Genomic DNA, 6,000 nt, shown 5'->3' with positions numbered 1-6,000 from the left:
GTTTCATGCTGTGTTTGAAAATGTCATGTTGATCTAGTATGTTGTCACTCTCTTTTTACTCCATTGAATTGATGTAATTGCTTACATAATTTATAGTCTGTTGAATCAAAGATTTCCAATCATGTTCAATGGCATGCTGAATATAAGTAGTATTGATGCACAATTTACTTTGCTGTGTTTATATGATGACCAATGCTATTAATTCTAATAAGTTGTACTGTTATCATTTTTTAGCCTGCTACTCCTTGGAATGGTTTAGTTCTCAATTCTCTTCTCTATTGTGTTGGGTTGAATGTCTGGTACATGTAATATACACTTTCTAAACAACATTTTTCATTCAGGACATATCTTCAAAATATTTACTGAACTTTGCATCTGTGTATATGAACCTGCAGGAGTAAATAAAAAACAAATCACACAAAGACGTAATCATTCCATTAATCATAATTTCTACATTTAGGTTGCTTCATTTGTAGCTGAAGACACATTTGAGATACAATCCAGACTTTTAATTTCATACTGTTTATAGTTAATTTATGTCCAACACCCAGGGCCACAGTCTACAACTTAAGACACCTCCACTCCAGACTGGGATTAAACCTTCAGTGAGGACACCACTCCTACAAGTCCGAATCATGTGGAGCTACCCGGTCCATCTGGTCTGTCTGGTCAGACAGCACCAGTGAGTCTCACTCAGCCCACACCTACACCTCCCACCCCAGCTGCAACAACACCTAAGCCAATGGATACCTCCATTTCCTGTGTCTAGAGGAATACTACAACCATCTTGTGCCCTCAGTCCTGGCTACTGTTTAGTAAACACCAACACTACCTCCCGTTCTGCCAGGGCTCAGTGGGATGGGGCACACTTCCTCAAGGGCACAGGGTAGTGGGGGTATGGGGTTGTGTGAGAGAATCTGTAGGCCAGCAAAGTGAGGCTACTGGGTACACTCTCACCAAGAACAACGTTGACCGATTCTTGGGAGCACTACAGCAGTACCAAGACACGATGGCCAGGTCATTACAGAGGTCTGGGACATGAAGCAGGTGCAGAGGGAGCACAATGTAGAGATGTAGAATCACAACTCACATTTGTGCTCCCTGACTGGGGTGATGTTTGACATTTACCATCATATGTGCAGGGCTTTTCCTGTACCACTCACCCCTATCTGTGGTCCTTCAATTTCAGGACAAAATACACCTGCCTCAGCCACAGAGAGAGAGTCCCTGCCATAACAGGAAACTGCTCCACCCACCCCAGTCCCTGCAACTGTGGACTCCCTGGGAGAGAACATTAATCTGGACCACCAGGAGAGGATGGCAAGACCTCCACCACCACCACCTCCAAGAAACGCCAAGCCTAATTTCCTCCAGTGTGCTTACTGTTCACAATGTGGACTATTTCAAGGACAAGTTTACCTTTTTTGAGGACAGTTGTATTTTGTACATTTGACTTTAAACAATTTTAGCTCATCAAAATTAGTTTCATCCACCATGACAGACTTTATTTCTTTCTTTCCCATTGGTTTTATGTATCAAACTATTTTTAGTTCATTTATGTTAATAGAATATATTCACATAATACAAAGTCAAAGACTGGTGTTGTATTAATTGTGGTATTTCCTTTTTTATGTCTTCCTTCCACCATCTTTATAAAATACTATCAATCAATAAGATTGAAACAAAAATAAGATATAACAATTAGGTTATGTGTTTCCCATTTCAAAAAATAGAAATCTCAGTGTATCGGTGACAAACATTTGTAAGCATCAATTCTTTGTCAAAACTTTTACAACCCATGTATAACGCAAATAGTATGTGCCATTTAGAATTTGACGCTCCAAGATCTTGACGCCATGGAAGAAGGGGAAACAATCCAAATAAACATATGAAATAGGCAAACTATTGATGATTCTTGTCATCAGCTGCAGCCAGACATCGTGCCTCACAATAGGAATTCCACTTCAATTGCACCAATAGTCTAAATCATGGCAGTTCTACATTTTATGACCACAGGAACATTTCAGTACACTGTGTCAGTATCAGGAGGCATGTCAAAACCAACCTTCAGTGGAATGCTACAGAAAGTTCTTTCTACAATGATGAGACACGTGAACAGCTTCATACATTTAACTCAAAATGAAAATTTAGCCAATGAGAAGGGAGATCAGTATGCTATGGCTTGACATATAAGCGTGGTTAGAGAAAGGTAAGCAGCACATATTGACTTGGTGGCAACATTCAACAGAAATCAGGTCTAATGCAATCTCAAGAATTTCCATTCAATTGCTGTGCAAGTTGTCTTTGTACAAGATCTGTACATCCAAACATGTGTGTCTGTCCCATGATCAACCAATGTTCCCTTTGTACTTTCCAACTGCAACATATGACTGCAAATGTCACAACTTTGAAATGTCCAAATAAGGATGACATGGTGAAGGATCCTAAAACAGAATAACAAGGGAAAATGTATGATTTCACATGCTAAAATTGGCTCAAATGATATGTTAGGAGGACACATATACTTAGCACAAGCAAAGATAATCATTGTCAATAAACATAGTAGTCAACGTATGGAAATGTAACATATTTGCCCTGGACATTACTGAAGTAATCATTACTACTGAATTACCATCACAGACTGATATGTTCACTATGTTACAAGTTGTTCTGACATTTGATGTTACTATTTGTCATATTAATTTGCCATTTCAACATCCTCACCCAGTGGCTCTTTGTGGTCTCCATCCTCTGCGATGATTGGGATGTTTCGTAGCAGGGCTATGTTTTGCAACATGCAGCAGGCAACAGTGATTTGGCACACATTATCAGGTGAGTAGAGGAGGGCTCCACTGGTCTTGTCCAGACATCTAAATCTAGCCTTCAGGAGCCCAAATGCCCACTCCACTGGCCTCGGCATTCTTCCAGTGGCCTCATTGAATCGGACTTCTCCTGGCGTTGTTGGATTCCTCAGCAGTGCTAACAACCATGGTCGTTAGGATAAGCTGAGTCTCCTATATGAAAGTAAAAATTATAGTGAGCAAAAATATTTCATCCCATTGTACATTCCTAAACTATGAATAAAGCAAATGATTCTCGTGTCATATTGTACTTACCAACAAGCCAGGCCCTTTCAGGTCAAGATTGCGGTAGACCTGTTCCCTAGCATGTGGTAGTACCAAGACAATATGGTGGTCATTCCGACCTAGGCGGGCGGCGGTTGCCGCCCGCCCGTCGGAAGCCGCCTGAATACCGCCCCGCGGTCAATAGACCGCGAGGGGTATTCTGACTTTCCCGCTGGGCCGGCGGGCGATCTGATTCAGATCGCCCGCCGGCCCAGCGGGAAAGCGCCTTCCACAAGGAAGCCGGCTCGGAATCGAGCCGGCGGAGTGGAAGGCGTGCGACGGGTGCAGCAGCACCCGTCGCGCTTTTCAGTGTCTGCATCGCAGACACTGAAAAGCCTAGTTGGGCCCTGTTAGGGGGCCCCTGCCGTGCCCATGCCATGGGCATGGGCATGGGCACGGCAGGGGCCCCCAGGGGCCCCGCGACCCCCCCTACCGCCATCCTGTTCATGGCGGCTTTCCCGCCATGAACAGGATGGCGGTAGGGGGGGTCAGAATCCCCTCGGCGGCGCAGCGAGCTGCGCCGCCTTGGAGGATTCTAAGGGTCAGTGGAAAACCGGCGGGAGACCGCCGGTTTTCCCGTTCTGACCGCGGCCAAAGCGCCGCGGTCAGAATGACCAAGGGAGCACCGCCGGCCTGTCGGCGGTGCTCCCGCCCCCGTTGGCCCTGGCGGTAGAGAACCGCCAGGGTCAGAATGAGGGCCTATGTGTGCCATCAGTTGCTCCAACCACATGTGGTATGCCACCCAAGGCATAAAAATCACCCTTCATATTGGCAAAATCCTGAAGTTGTGGAAACTGGATGAAGCTGTTGATGTGTCTCATCATTGAAGAAATAACTTCTTGTAGCACACCACTGAAAGTTGGTTGTGACATGCCTCCAGATATTGCCACAGTGTATTGGAAAGATCCTGAGGCCACAAAATGAAGTACTGTCATGATTTTCACTATTGGTCTTAAGGCTGTTGTATTCCTATAGTGAGACAGAAGTTCAGGCTCCAGCTTGTGACATAAATCGACAAATGTTTGCCTATTCAATCTGATTTTTTTTTAATGATGTCCTTTTCCTCCACAGTGGCAAGTTCTGGAAAAGGTCTGAAGACTTGAGGCTGTTGTCTTCTTGCCTTCCCTGGGTTCATATGTCTGCATTTAAGAAAAACAAATGATCACTTAAAACGGTCCTACAATACTTTGATAATCAACATACATCTCATGTATTTGTAAAAATACATATCTTTTGTGATATATATGTACACATCATTTTTTTGTTATGTTGCAACTTTGTTCAACATTTTTTGTGTCTCATATTTTTTTAAATAAAGTGTAAATAATGTATTTGAAATGTTTTGTTTACACATTATTATTTATTAAAACCATCACTATCGATGTGAAACACAATAATGGTTTATATTTTAATGTGTAAAACTTAAAAAATAACAGTGTTTTACATATCTTACATTGGTAAACAAACTAGTCACCATTTTGAGTGGTGGTGAAGCACTTTAAATTTAAAAATATACTGTTTCACATCCTAAAATGGCAGGTGCCTGACCTTGGCATCAGGACATTGGCTATATGATGGTCGTCTGCACAAGTTGACTGCATAGTAGGTGTAACACTGCATTGTGGGCACAGCCATAGGCTAACATGTGTGATGGCTATGCATAATAGCCGATGGCTGTTTGTCTTTGTCACGGATTGCATGCGCCGTGTACTTGTACGTAGCAAATTGAAAAAGGCTGACTTGCCTCCAAACACTGCAGCCAACAACACCTCCTTCACTTTTGCTCCTGTTACAGGCTTCTGGGAGCCAGGGTGATGGGCAAAGCAGGTGACAGGGCCCCTAAATTCTCACCTGAGGAGTTGGAACTCCTCACCACGGTGGTCCTGTCCTTGTACATCCAGCTGCATAGGAACCCAGAGGAACAGGTACATGTTTGAATGGGAAATGTTTTTCTAAGTAACTTGTTTCTTCTTCATACACAGGCTATTTTGTCCCTTTTTGTTCCTGAGTGAAGTGTTGTGATTAGAGTGTAGCGTGATGAATAATTTAGCAGGGGACATAATGATGTTTGACAATGTTTGAAATAGGTGTAAAGTGTAATGAAAGGTCACTGAATTAATAAGATGACTTTTCAGTTCATGTTACTCACTAATCAAGATTTCATTTGACAAGCTGCATGCCCCAGACTCCCAATGGCCAGTAGATACTGTACCAGTAGTAAAAGTGAAAAACTACAGCCATATGTTGAAATGAAAGAAATGTAAAGTGCAAGAAGACACTTTCAAGGTATGGAGTTGTCTGATGTTTTTGTTTCAATTTAAACTACATCCCATTTTCTGAAAGAAAAGTATCTGTATGTTTCACCCATGTAATGGTGCCACATATGGAGAAAGGTATATCCTGTGCTGCAAGTATAAATGACACAGGCTCTCAATCACCCATACGAGTATGTCTCATTACTACACACACTTGTTCACACATCATCAAAAAACATGCTCACACTGACACACGTGCATATTCACAAAGTGTTTCACACTAGTCTTTTGTGTCCCCAGGCAAACTGGGGCCATTAGAGGAAGGAAGGAAATTCCAGACACCACTGTAGGAGAAGGACTCTAAAAGGGTTTCAAACTTCAAAGTGGGCACAAGGGACAAATAGCTGACTCTCAGACCCAGCTCTTCAGATCACTTCTGGTCCATTGAACTCTGCCAGGAAGAAGGACTGCCTAACTGTGAATTCTGCCCTAATAACCTGCTTGCTGACCAAGGACTGCTTTGCTGCTCAAAACCTTCTGTTTCTATTCTCGGGCTCTTCTGGTTCTCTAAGCTGCCTTGCTCAATCCAGCCTACCTGTGTGGACCCTGGACCCCAAGGA

The sequence above is a fragment of the Pleurodeles waltl genome, chromosome 5 (genome assembly GCF_031143425.1).
Source record: "Pleurodeles waltl isolate 20211129_DDA chromosome 5, aPleWal1.hap1.20221129, whole genome shotgun sequence".
Lineage (NCBI taxonomy): Eukaryota > Metazoa > Chordata > Amphibia > Caudata > Salamandridae > Pleurodeles > Pleurodeles waltl.
This window is presented reverse-complemented; position numbering follows the sequence as displayed.